Below are 14,927 nucleotides of genomic sequence, written 5' to 3' on the forward strand. Positions count from 1 at the left end.
CCACATGGCCCATATTGTCTTCTCCATCCCCATCGCTCTTCTCTTTCCCTCTCCTCTTCTCCAGATGGTTGGAGAGGGCACTACACTTGGGCTGGCAGGAAGATTAGGCAGGTGTGGACAACAGTTGGCCCGGCACCGTCCACCTGACACCCTACTCTTGCTCACCACGTGAAAAACGTTTTGTAGGGGGTGGCTGCAGATCGTTTGTAGAGGCGGCTCAGCCAGCCGTCCCTACCATACCGTCTCTACAAATCATGTATTTGTATGGGCGGTTCCCAAATCGTCCTTACAAATCGATTTATATGAGCGGCTGGTGTTACTGGCCACCCCTACAAATCGATTTGTAAGAGCGGTTGGTACTGTAGCCGTCCCTACAAATCGATTTGCAGAGGCGGCTGGTAACACCAGCCGCCTCTGCAAATCGATTTGTAGGGACGACTACAGTACCAACCGTCCCTACAGTATATTTTTCCGCTAAAAAAATTCAAATTCGACCAGAAAACACACACACACACACACACACACACACACATATATATATATATATATATATATATATATATATATATATATATATATATATATATATATAGGACGAGGCTAAAATGCACTTGGGTGCATTCTGTGAAGCGAGTGCACCCGACACGCGAGCGCGAGCGGCGAGCACGAGGTGAGTCCACGCTCCTGCATGCAAACAACCAGCCAGCCGTTCTTACGTGATGCCACCTAACACGCTCTTGCAGCAGGGAATCTTTTGTTGATTCCAAACGAAAAAAATATGATATCTTCTAAACCATATATCCGATTTTAGTTCTGTTTGAAGTAGGTTATTGAAAAAAACATGCTTAACAAAACGAGATCCATGAAGACTATATTTGATAAAGTTTTTTTTTCAAATACATAATTGCAATATGTTGTACTATGAGTTGCAAGCACTTCTATAACACAATTTCAACTTGGCTGTAGCGTATTTAGCACTGGTTGCAATGAAGACTGTATTTGATGAAGTTTTTTTTTTCAAATACGTAGTTGCAATATGTTGTACTATGAGTTGCAAGCACTTCTACAACACAATTGCAGCTTGGTTGTAGCGTATTTAGCACTGGTTGCAATGAAGGCTGTATTTGATAAAGTTTTTTTTTTCAAATACGTAATTGCAATATGTTGTACTATGAGTTGCAAGCACTTCTACAACATAATTGCAACTTGGCTGTAGCGTATTTAGCACTGGTTGCAACTCGTTACTACACAATTACTACTGGTTGCAACTCGTTACTACACAATTACTACTGGTTGCAACAAAGTTACTACCCGATTGCAAACCAATTACTACTGATTGCAACTAGTTACTACTCAATTACAACACAGTTGCTACTCAGATATGATTGCAACTCAGAATTGCAACTTGACGTGATTATAGTGACCAGATGCATATAATACACATTGTTATAACTAGTTGCAACTAGGTGGTAGACAGAGTTGCAATCGGTAGTACATTGACATGCAACTCGCTTAAAGGATAAAAAATATATCCATATTGGATCTAGTTTTGCTCAGAATATTTTTTTGAGTCGGGTGCAACAAACGGTTTATCAATCGGGGTTACGGTTTAGGAGAAAATTTGTTTCAAAGATTCAAACCAACAAAAAATTCCATGCATGCATGTATTCGCTTGGGCACGCTGGTTGCTCCAAGTTGGTGCGCCCACCGGCCTGGGTGCATTCTATATACAAGATGCACCCAGATGTATTATATATATATATATATATATATATATATATATATATATATATATATATATAATTCAAATCTGACCAGAATCAGGCATACTGACAATCTACAAGTGCCATCACAACTTGTTATATAATTCAAATCAGGCATACTATAATAATAACCTCAAAAAGCGCGTGAGTAATTTTTATTTTTCGAAGTGAAATTGAGTTCTAACGCTGTAACTGAAGGCCTGATGACACCAGCCGGCAACCGTGGATGCCATGTCTGATGTCTCGTACTCCTACCGTCTACCAACTGAACCATGGCAGCATCCTCCGGCCGGCTACAGAGTGCCGAGGCAGCGCCAGTGATCCTCCGTGAAGGCCGCGTCGCGGTGGCGGAACGTGGCCTCGGCAGACACGAGCTGCTGAAGCGCCGTGATTTTGTCCCCCAGCTTCTGGCTCCTCTTACATGGTGCCTGCACAAAGTATATAATAACCAAAAAAAAGGAAAAAAAAACATTCAGAATACAGAACGTTCAGGTGATGTTGATGTCCGGGACCAGGCAGGCATCGAAGCCAGCCTGCTGTGCATACAAACGGGGTTTACATGCGAACAAAACAACCTCGGTTACCTTCATCATAGACTGATTTCTTGTTGGTTTCGGATTGCACCGTTGGCCGTGCTGTGGACCTTGTGCTGTCGCTGGCGTCGTTGTCTTGAGCCTCTTTGATCCCCTGAGACGGCTGCCATCACCGGTCACCGTCTCCCCCGCTGCCGTCTATTCCATCGAGTAGTGCTGACAGAAACAGGCATGTCCAAGACGCAAGCTTAATACTAGAACCATTAGCATGATACTAGAAGGTTTCAACTTGAACATGTGAAGAGAATCACAAGTGCATACTGACAATCTACAAGTGCCGTCACAACTTGTTATTTCTCGTGAGAACGTGGTCCAAGTAATCAGGCATCCCAGAAGACATTCAAACATGAATAGTTGCATTGCAAGATAAAGAATAGGCCTGGAAAAGCTAGAAAAGTACATATAAACCAATCTCAACAAAGAAGATCCTAAATTTGATCACTATATATTATATAGGCATAGAAGACAATGAGGACAAATTGAAAATACAGAAGCAATATGTCAGTATCTCAAATGAGAGAATCATAGAATTGGCAAGAGATTGTGCCCATTTCATAGAATAGAGAAGAGTATGTTACAGGAACAAACTCATATATACATATGCTAGATGCTACTGATGATCTTCCAATCTAAGTTACTTATGTCAAATACAATAATTCCAGTTTAGCATCTATGCAACTGGAATTTGTCCAGGCTCAAAACTAAGGACCTATGATGCATATGAAGCCATTAGCCATTATGTTCAAATGCAAAACAAACAGGGACTTGGAAAAATGGGAAAAATCAATATGGGCAAGATCTTAATTGAGTTTCAAAATATTCGAATTTGTGTAGAGACAGTGGTATGTCCTTAAAACTCTGGTGTTACTTTACGCAGGCTTTTTATGCAAGTATATATGCATTTTTAAGAAAGTATATTAGCCATTTTATCAGAGCTCATACGAAAAAAATCATACATGGTGCTAACCTGCTAAACAGAGGAAATAGAGCTGTCCCTTAGCAGCCAATGGATCTCTGGAATGGAACTAACTAATCAATAAGATAAATCCCAGGAAAATGCACAGTCAGCTGAGACATAGAAAAGCAAGCGAAAAGTTCAACTCTAAACTAAATGCCCATAGCTACAACCTCTATCATTATGTGTACCCAGCCCCTATCATATTGGATCTCCCAACAGGAATGTAATGTTAGTTGGTAGGTAGCAAACAGATATAACCATGAAGGGCAAAGTTCTGATAGGCTATACTTGCAACAGTTGCACAAAGTGGGAAGATTAGACAAATGTATGCATCGATATATGTATGTACCATGTAACGCGATCGAAATGCTCTGGTTTTATGTTGCGTTCCTGTTGTCCTGAGGTAAGATAAGTTTTATATTGGTACCAACAATAATCGTATATCTGTTACAAATTGATAAATAAAGGGTTAGAGTATTTAGATTAACAAAATTCAAATTAACATTATGTAGCATTGCAAAATTTAAACTACTTGTTGTGCAATACGAACACAATATGAAATCACATGTATATATTCAAAGTAACATTAACAGACATATTAAACAACTTCACTAGGAATATAAGCATTTGACGAAACTTCATCAAGTCATCAAAATCGACGTATCACGCACTAGTAAGTACCGACATTTGAAAACTAGTATCTATACCCAAAATCCCTAACTAAATAACTAACTATAAACTAAATAATAATTACTTAATCAATCCTTAAACTCAAAATCCTAACTATACTACAACACACAACCTCAAACCTAAAAATTACCTACCTATCTTAAACCACTAACTATCATAAATCACTAACTATCATAAATCAATAACAATCATAAAACCCTAATTACCCTAAATCACTAATTATTCTAAATCAATAATAATCAAAATAGCATGAAATCGAGAGGGAGGTACCTTGGTAGGAGCGGGCGGCCTTGACGCGCCGGCGTTCGTGGCGCGGCCCCCACGGGCGCTGCACGATGGGAGTGGGCGGCCGCGGCCAGCGCGGGCGGGCGGGCTCCCTCGCGATATTTATCTAGCCCTGCCGCGCCATGCGCCGTGGCGCGGCAGGCCCTGCCACTTCAACCGTTAGCCTTTCCGGTCATCACCACGTCAGCCCCCTGCCGCGCCACCATGCAAGGCGCGGCACAGGCTTTTGGCCGCGCCATGGCAATAGGCGTGGTCAAAAGTGTTAGTTTAAAAAAACAGAGAGTGTTAGATTTAAAATTTATTTTGAAAAAGTGTTAAAATTAAAAAAAATCGTTATCGACCCTTCATGGCGGGATATTATGCTCGCATGGAACACTACTCGGTTTGCCCAAGAGTGGCCCCCGGTGCCCTGCGCAGGCAGCTATCGTCAGCGGCACCTTCACGACCGGAGCCCCATGCACTTACGGCGGCGCTAAAAGACATCCACGACCTTATTCTCCCGGGCCTCAGGCACTAGCAGAGCCCTCGCCACATGGCTCACTTCCCGGCGTCGAGCAGCAGCATCGGCGCCCTCGGTGAAGCCCTCACGGTGGGCATCAACGTTGTGCCTTTTACACCGGCCGCCACCGAGCTCGAGATGGTGGTGGTGGACTGGCTCGGCAAGGCGCTCCACCTGCCCGATCGCTTCCTGTTTGCTGGAGGCGGCGGCGGCACGCTTCTAGGCACCTCATGTGAAGCCATTCTCTGCACCCTCATCACCGCCAGGGACCGCAAGCTCACCGAGATCGGCGAGAGCAGGATGGGCGACCTCGTCGTCTACTGCTCGGACCAGACCCACTTTGCCTTCCACAAGGCGGCCCACGTCGCCGGCATCCGCAAGGTCAACCTGCGCCAGATACCGACGTGCCGTGAGGATATGTTCGCGCTCTCACCGACGACGCTTACGGCCGCCATACAGGCGAACGCCAACTCTGGGCTGGTTCCTCTCTTCCTCTGCGTGTCGGTCGAGACCACCCGACAACCGCCATCGATCCTGTCCCGGAGCTCTACGTGGTGGCAGCGGCGCATGGCGTCTGGGTCCACGTCGAGGCCGCCTATGCTGGCTCCACCTTCATCTGCCCTGAGTTCCGGCACCTGACAGAGGGCGTAGATCGGGGTAAACATCTTACTTAGATGTAGTTACTCATTCCTCTATTTTGCCTTGGCGTAGTTGCGCTATAGCAGCATGGACGCCGGTGTCGTGGGAGCTTGGCGCGGTGGAGTCCAGCGTAGTGGTGGCGATGCAGAGGTGATGGTGACGCGAGGTGCCGCTGTCCGGTGGTGACGGCGAAGTCAGTGGGTCTTCCCATCGCTAGCAGCACTTTCTTTAGATCAGATTAGGTTTAGCTGTTGGTGGGTCACGGTGGCTCCGGTCAACCTCGTAGTTAGAGCTCTGATCCTCACCTCTCTTTTATAGTGCTGTGCGACAGGGCCCACCAATCATATTAGGGTTGGACGCCCCTGATCAGGGCACAGATCCAAGGGCACAATAGGCCATTGGGCCTATTGGTGGAGATCAACTAACATTCTCCCCCTTGATCTCACTACCATCTTTCAATTTTATATCATTTACTTTTGTTTATTCCATTACAGATTAGCACATAGAGCATGTTTCATCGTCACGGTCAATTGTTGATAGATTTAACAGCTACGACACACCACTCTATTCTAAAAATAGATACTTAACTTTGGGCCTTCTTTTGTCCAGAAATTTTAGGCTTTCCCTTAAATCCATGCTAGCTACATGTTCTCTAAACACGTTGGGTGATAAGCCTTTTGTAAGCGGATCCGCGAACATCTTTTCGGTACTTATATGCTCAAGACTTATGACATGATCCCGGACTTTATCTTTCACAACATAATACTTTATGTCAATGTGTTTGGTAGCACCACTTGACTTATTGTTGTGAGCATACTGTACTGCTGAATTATTATCGTAGTATAACTTAAGTGGTCTATAGATATCGTCAACCACCTTCAAATCGGGTATGAATTTCTTTAGACAGTTCACCTGCCACGTTGTCTCATAACACGCTACAAACTCGGCATACATTATGGACGATGTATTGACAGTTTAAAAGGTCCTAATGGCTAGAGGGAGGGTGAATAGCCTAATAAAAATTTCTACAACAACACTTAACAAAACGGTTAGACAATTATGAGGCGAAGCAAGTGTTGTGCTAGCCTACTCAAAAAGAAAGCCACCTATCACAATTCTAGTTTAGATAGTATCTATTCACACAATAGCTATGATACTACTCTATGTTAGTGTGCTCTCAAAGGCTAACTAAAGAGCCACACCAACCAAGCGAGCAAGCTCTCACAACTAGCTACACTAAAGAGCTTATAAACTAGTTTGCGGTAACGTAAAGAGAGTGATCAAGAAGGTTATACCGCCGTGTAGATGAAGGAACTAATTAATCACAAGGATGAATAACAATGAATACCAATCACCTCAGAATCAATGATGAACACAATGATTTTTTATCGAGGTTCACTTGCTTGCCGGCAAGCTAGTCCTCGTTATGGCGATTCACTCACTTGGAGGTTCATACGCTAATTGGCTTCACACGCCAAACCCTTAATAGGGTGTCGCACAACCAACACAAGATGAGGATCACACAAGCCACGAGCAATCCACTAGAGTACCTTTTGGCTCTCCGCTGGGAAAAGGTCAAGAACCCCTCACAATCACCACGATCGGAGCCGAAGACAATCACCAACCTCCGCTCGATGATCCTCGCTGCTCCAAGCCGTCTAGGTAGCGGCAACCACCAAGAGTAATAAGCGAATCCTGCAGCAAAACACGAACACCAAGTACCTCTAGATGCAATCACTCAAGTAATGCACTTGGATTCTCTCCCAATCTCACAAAGATGATGAATCAATGATGGAGATGAGTGGGAGGGCTTTGGCTATGCTCACAAGGTTGCTATGTTAATGCAAATGTCCAAGAGTGTGAGCTTCAACCGGTCATGGTGCTTAAATAGAAGCCTCCACGAAATAGAGTCGTTGTACCCCTTCACTGGGCACAACGCGGGGAGACCAAACGCTCCGGTCCAATTGACCAGACGCTGGACCTCAGCGTCCGGTCACGTGATTCACGCCACGTGTCCCCTGCTTCAAATATTGTTCGTTAGATTTCAACGGTCATCAGCTGACCAGACGCTACGCACAAACTGACCGGACGCTCATCCTCCAGCGTCCGGTCGTTTCCAGTAAGGTTCCAGAAACGATTTTCTTTGACCGGACCCTTCCAGCGTCCGGTCACTCAGTGACATTTCTCTGCGCTGCACGACAATAGGACCGGACCTTGGACCTCAGCATCTGGTCAGTCCAAGACCCAACGTTCGATCAGAGACCAGCACTGGCATCTTCACTGCCACACTTGACCGGACGTGTCGGTCCCTCTGAGACCAGCGTCCGGTCACCATGTGACCAGCGAGACTAACTCCTTTTCACCTCTAACTTCACCCTTGCTCAAATGTGCCAACCACCAAGTGTATCACTTTGTGCACATGTGTTAGCATATTTTCACAAATATTTTCAAGGGTGTTAGCATTCTACTAGGTCCTAAATGCATATGCAATGAGTTAGACCATCTAGTGGGACTTTGATAACCGTATTCCGATATGAGTTTCATCCCTCTTAATAGTACGGCTATCAAACCTAAATATGATCACACTCTCTAAGTGTCTTGATCACCAAAACAAAATAGCTCATATGGTTTATACCTTTGCCTTGAGCTTTTTGTTTTTCTCTTTCTTCTTTCCAAGTCCAAGCACTTGATCATCACCATGGCATTATCTTCATCATGCTATGATCTTCATTTGCTTCACAACTTGGAGTGTGCCACCTATCTCATTATCACTTGATAAACTAGGTTAGCACTTAGGGTTTTATCAATTCACCAAAACCAAACTAGAGCTTTCACGGTTTGCTTTGAGCTTTTTCATGAAATAGCTCCCTCTGCGAGAGTGAATACATATCCAGACGTGGATTTTCTATCATCTCCCGCATAATCAGAATCAGAATATCCCACTATATGGAGTGAATATGATCTTCTATACGTCATCATGAGGCTTTTCGTTCCTTGCAAATAATGTAAGACTTTCTTTACTATTTTCTAGTGTTCTGTTCTAGGATTGCTCTGAAATCTGCCAAGTAACCCGGTAATAAATGCTAAGTCAGGGCGCGTACATACTTGAGCATATTGCAAGCTTCCGACAGCTGAAGCATACGAAACCATTTTCATTTGATCGATCTCATACTAGTTTCTAGGGCATTGAAAATCCCCATATATGTCGCCCTTGACTATAGGAGTAGGGGAGGGACTACATTTGTGCATACTAAACTTCTTTAAGATCTTTTCTATATATGCCTTTTGTGACAGTCCTAATACCCCTTTACTTCTATCTTGGTGAATCTTGATCCCTAGAACAAACGAAGCTTCACCAAGATCTTTCATATCAAATTTTGAGGACAAAAACTTCTTTGTCTCCAGTAGTAGACTAACATCACTACTAGCAAGTAAGATATCATCCACATACAGGACAAGGAATATAAATTTCCCATTCTTAAACTTTGTATAGACATAATTGTCCTCTACATTCTCTTTAAACCCAAAATTCCTTATTGTCTGATCAAACTTCAAGTACCACTGTCTTGAAGCTTATTTTAATCCATAAATAGATTTCTTTAGGTGGCATCTCATTCATTCTTTTCCTTCCATGACAACCTTTCGGTTGTGCCATGTAAACATTTTCCTCCAAGTCCCCATTGAGAAATGCCGTCTTTACATCCATCTGATGTAATTCTAAATCATAATGTGCCACTAATGCCATTATGATTATGAAGGAATCCTTACATGGGACTAGAGAAAACGTCTTATTGTAATCAATGCCTTCTCTTTGCGTAAAGCCTTTTGCCACAAGTCACACTTTATATCTCCCTATATTTCATTGAGAGTCAAGTTTTGTTTTGTAGACCCATTTACAGCCTACTATTTTGGCTCCTTTAGGAATTATTTCCAAGTCCCAAACTTTATTGGCATTCATAGATTTCATTTCATCTTCCATAGCCTCAAGCCACTTTGATGAATGATCACTTCTCATGGCTTCTTCAAATAAGGTGGGATCATTCTCCATTTGAAATTTTTAGTGTTGTATACTTCATAGTCAGCAGGAATAACTGATTTTCTAACTCTTTGAGACCTTCTAGGGGCCTCCACATTTGGCACATCTTCTTTTTGAGGCTGTTGTTGCTCCCCCTCATGTTTGGTAATAGATTCTATAGGATCCTGAAGAAAATGTTCCTCATCGTTATTCATTGTTGCCATAGGCGGAATAACAACAGGTGCTGACACCACAGTATCTTGCACTGTCGGTGGAGCGACAGCAGGTAGTGAGAAAAATAGCTCATGAATCATCAGAGTGGGCGCATACACCCGCTTCTCTTCAAGGTCAATTTCTCGAGCTACCATGCTCCTCCTCATTATTTCATCCTCTAGGAAGACAACGTGTCTCGTTTCCACAAACTTTGTATGTCTCTCTAGACAGTAGAAACGAAAACCTTTTGACTTTTTTGGGTAGCCAATGAAATGGCAACTTACTATTTTGGGATCTAGCTTCCCAATGTTTCGGTTAAATACTTTAGCCTCAGCAAGACTCCCCTACACACATAAGTAGTTTAGTGAGGGTACTCTTCCTGTCCACAACTCATACGGTGTTTTGGGCACCGACTTACTTGGTACTCTATTGAGAATATGAATGGTAGTTTTTAACGCCTCCATCCATAGGCTCAACGGTAAGGTGGAGTAACTTATCATACTACACACCATATCCATCAGGGTATGATTGCGTCTTTCAGCTACTCCATTCTGCTGAGGTTCGCCCGGTGTAGAATACTGGGCTGCTATGCCATTCTACTGTAAGAACCTTAGAAAAGGTCCAGGACTTGGCCATATGGGGTATGCCGACCGTAGTACTCCCCCCACGGTCGGATCTGACTATCTTAATCTTTAAATTATGTTGATTTTCAACTTCTGCCTTAAATATCTTAAATTTATCCAATGCTTCTGTTCTTTCTTTGATTGGATAAATGTAGCCATAACGGGAGTAATAATCTGTGAATGTTATGAACGAATCATAACCATCCACACTCTTTACAGGAAACAGACCATAGATGTCTGTGTGAATAATCTGTAAAATTCCTACGCTTTGTTTGGTATATTTCTTAATTTTCTTTACATACTTTCCTTTTATGCATTCCCTGTATTATTCTAAATATTAAGACTCTAATGGAGGAAGAATATCATTCTTAACTAGTTTTTCTATTCTCCCCCTCTAAATATGGCCTAAACAACAGTGCCATAATTTCGACGACGCATCGTGAGCTCTCTTTTGTTTTCTGTTTACATCCGCATACGAGGATATATTCTCATTATCGTACGCAACGTTCCCATCACCGCATACAACATTCACATTATCACGTAGTGATAACGAATAATATGTGCTCTCTTATGCCACCATTTCTAGAGTACATCTCTGTCACCAGCTGCTTTATCAGTTGGGTAGCATATGTCTTTGAAGAGCTAGTGAACTGACTCTTTATTCTATCAAGGTACTCGGTTACCGTGTCATACTCTAGGATTGAGCCCATAATTGCAGACTCAATCATGTTCTTTATCACAGCCAAACATTTCTTGTTGGCAGTGACCCACTTTCTATGCTCAAGATCATAGAACATTTTTTAGATTCAAAATCCCTCTCTTTAGTTGCCCAAGCGGCATCAACCTCGTTTGTCTCCCTCACCGGTGCCTCAGGCTCAGTGGGACATAGTGAGGTGACTACCCAGTCCACCTCAGCCAAGATAAAGGTCATGTCAATCTTTTCCTTCTACTCCGTATAGTTGTCACATTTGAGAGTGGAGATCTCTTTGATACAATCCATCAAGTTGTATCCACCTGGCAACACAATTCATATAGAGTGAGAACATAAATAATAACAACAATTGCATGCCTTGATTCCAACGTTGGTCAAAATTAAAACATACAACTGTTGTTATACACTAATTCTACATCACCGTTAGACAGAAATAGAATTAATGCATAAAATCATTAAAATTATGGTATTGTTATTAACAACGTTGGTTAGAAAATAACAACATCATAATCATGTCAAAATCTCTTTTTCTCTAATTAAATATCACGTTGGTTCAAAATAACTGGAGACTAAACTATTTCTTTAGCAGCGGAAAAACTAATTCAATTTAATGAATTTTGCCCACAGGAAAAATCTCTTTTCTATTTTCTTTGAGCCATTTATCCATTTTCTAAGAAATAAAAATTTTACTGGAAAAAGGAAAACAAAAAAACTGACTCATTTCTTTCACTGTCTTCGGCCCAACCGGCAAAGCGGCCCACGACCCACGACCGCGCGCACGCTCTCCCTCATGCTCCCCCGCACCCAGGCCACAACCTAGGCCTAGGCCAGGAAAGTGGCCCAGCGCTCGCGACCGCCTGGGCCAAAAGCCGGTCCGGCTGTTCGCAGCCGCTCGATCAAGATCGACGGCTCAACTTCTTTCTCGCATGAACAAAACCGTCGCCGCGACCATCTCACCTAAAACCCTAGCTCACTCGCCCCTCCCTCTTCTCTCTCTACGCCCGCGCTCCTTCTCCCTCAACACAGCAGCAGCGAGCAGCGACCGGAGCCGAGAGAGAGAGATGGCGTCGTCGTTCACGGCAGCGAGACCTCGCTCCCCCTCGCGGTCAGCCCCCGTTAACCCTAGTCCATTTCTTCTCTCGCCCTCTCTCTCTTTCGTGCAGCAGCTCATAGCTCAGCGCAACGAGCAGCAGCGGTGACCGAGCAAGCATGGTGCCGTTGCTGGCCCCCTCGCCAGCACGTGCGGATAGCACGCCACCGTCGAGCGGACTAGCAGTGGCGCCCTTGGCCAGAGCTCGCGCAAGCCCGAGGAGCAGCGCTGGCTTGGCTTCTCCCCGCTCGCCGACGAAGAGTCTGGTAGGTGGTGACATGCGGCAGAAGAGTCCGATAGGTCCTCCTCTCCTTCGTCCGATCTATTTCTTGGGTGAGGGTTTCTAGGGTTTGGATTTGATCCGATTTGAATCATCTCCTTCTTCAATCTATTCAATTTCTTCCCCTACGGGTTAGGGTTCGGTTGAACTCTCTGCATCTCGGTTTCTTTCCTGATTAGGGTTAGGGTTTAACTCACTGGAGTCACTATTCATCTTCCCCAGGGAGTGCTTCATGGGTTAGGGTTCGGCTTCGCATGCCGAGACCCCTTTCTCTTCTCTTCTCAGATCCGAACGGGGTCTGTTCTTTTCTTGCCATGTGCCGGCGAAGACGGCGGTGCGACACCTTTCCCCGTGCGGTGGCGGTGGTGACCAGTAGTCAGTGACGCCCACCACCCTCCCAGTCTCTTTTCTATTTTCTTTTACCCGGTTAGGGTTAGGGTTTTAATCCAAAATGGATCAAACCCTTGTTCTTTCTTTGATTTCTTTTCAATTCTCTACCCTATACTAGATCTACACACTGTTAACCCGGCTCTGGTACCATTGTTATGGAAACACAGTGCCTCTAAAACGTACATCGGAGGGTAAACATCTTACTTAGATGTAGAAACTCATTCCTCTATTTCGCCCTGGCGTAGTTGCGCCGTAGCCGCATGGACGCCGGTGTCGTGGGAGCTCGGCGCGGTGGAGTCCAGCGTAGTGGTGGCAATGCAGAGGCGACGGTGACGCGAGGTGCCGCTGTCTGGTGGTGACGGTGAAGTCAGTGGGTCTTTCCGTCGCTGGCAGCGCTCTATTTAGATCGGATTAGGTTTAGCTGTTGGTGGGTCACGGCGGCTTCGGTCAACTTCGTAGTTAGAGCCCTGATCGGAGGCGTCCAACCCTAATATGGTTGGTGGGCCCCTGTCGTACAGGGTGTAGATCTAAGGGTCCAATAGACTATTAGGCCTATTGGTGGAGATCAACTGACAGAACCCTCACAAGTGGCCTCTGGCAAACAACGACTGCTGCGCCCTGTGGCTCAAGGAACCGTCGGCGCTCGTCGCGGCGCTAGGAACGGACCACGACGTCATCCTCAAGGACGTTGTCGCGGACGGGAGCGACGACGTGGTGGACTACAAGGACTGGTCCATCATGCTGACCCGAAGGTTCCACGCGCTCAAGATGTGGCTCGTGCTCCGCTGCTACGGCACCGAGCTCCTGCGCGACGTCGTGCGCCACCATTTGCGCATGGCCGCGCTCTTCGAGGCGATGGTCCGCGCGGACGTGCGCTTCGAGGTCATGGCACCAAGGCGGTTCGCGCTTGTCTGCTTCCGGCTCCGGCCACCGTCCACGCCGCGAGACAAGGCGGCGGTCAACGACCTGAACAAGAAACTTCTGGAGGCGGTGAACGCCAACAGCCGCGGCCCGTACATGAGCTCCGCCATGGTGGGCGGCGACTACTTGCTCCGCTGCGCCGTGGGGAGCACGCTCACGGAGGAGCGCCACGTCCGTGACGCCTGGAAGGTCACCCAGGATCATGGCGCAGCCGTACTTAACGAAATTCATTCGAATGACGATTTTGATTGATGACAATAAACACATGTCTCGCTTCTAAAGAAGTAAGCTTTTAAGTTTGACTAGAAATATAAAAAATAGTATCACCGATACTTGTATATCTAAATAAATTTATTATCAAAGTATATTTCATGCTCTATCTAATTATACTTATTATTATGCATCTAGATATATTGGCATATTTTTATATTAATTTGGTTAAACTTTAAAAAGTTTGACTTCTCATAAAACAAAATGTGTATTTATTCCAAGACCAAGGGAGTACGTGCATTCTCTCTTCTCTTTCAATAAAATCTTTTGGTTATAAAATAAATGGCGCCACTTATTTACTACCAGGAACCCCATGCGTTGCTACGGACGTAACACGACAAGTTCAAAAAAAAAAAAGAACCAAGTCATACATTACTTGGATGGATGTATTTCCACTTCAATCCACGTGTGTTAGCTAGGCTCCCCTGCAATTGGCCTCATCGACTGCTGCGTGCAGTCGGTGCAACTGTGCTGTTAGCTGCCATCAAAGGACCATATTAGCCAGGCTACCACACGAAGGCAGTCCAGCAGCCCATCTAAAGCCCGCGACGCGCGACGCTTGAGCACGCTGTCTTCCTCGCCGCCGCTGCCGTCTTCCTTGTCGTTGTCATGTATCCTCCTCGGCGACTCGTTCCTTCCCCACGACTGCTGTCACGCGTCCCGGGATCTAAATCCCTGATGGCCTCATGCGACGTCGGCTGCGGCGTGGCCAGCTACCTGTTCGAGCGCGACGCACTGACCATGTCGTTCGCGCCCAAGGACGAGCACGAGAGGCGCAGGTGCAGATGGCGCTGGACGGCTGGAGCGCGGGATCCCGGCCATCTCCGCCGTCATGGGCTCCAAGGCCCTGCCTTTCCCCAGCAAGTCTCGTTCGACCTCGTCCACTGCGCGCGGCGCCGCGTCCCATGGCACGCTCCATGACCTTGCCGTGTTGTATATATCTCCTCGCCCGCGTGGATCCAAAGACCGCCAACCGGCGGGCGGCG

General features: G+C 45.4%; 1 pseudogene; it reads left to right on the plus strand.

Moving 5' to 3' along the window:
- Positions 1-4,635: 4,635 nt before the first annotated feature.
- Positions 4,636-13,923, plus strand: LOC136507756 (tyrosine decarboxylase-like; annotated as a pseudogene).
- The last annotated feature ends 1,004 nt before the right edge of the window (positions 13,924-14,927 follow it).

Source organism: Miscanthus floridulus, chromosome 15 (assembly GCF_019320115.1).
Source record: "Miscanthus floridulus cultivar M001 chromosome 15, ASM1932011v1, whole genome shotgun sequence".
Lineage (NCBI taxonomy): Eukaryota > Viridiplantae > Streptophyta > Magnoliopsida > Poales > Poaceae > Miscanthus > Miscanthus floridulus.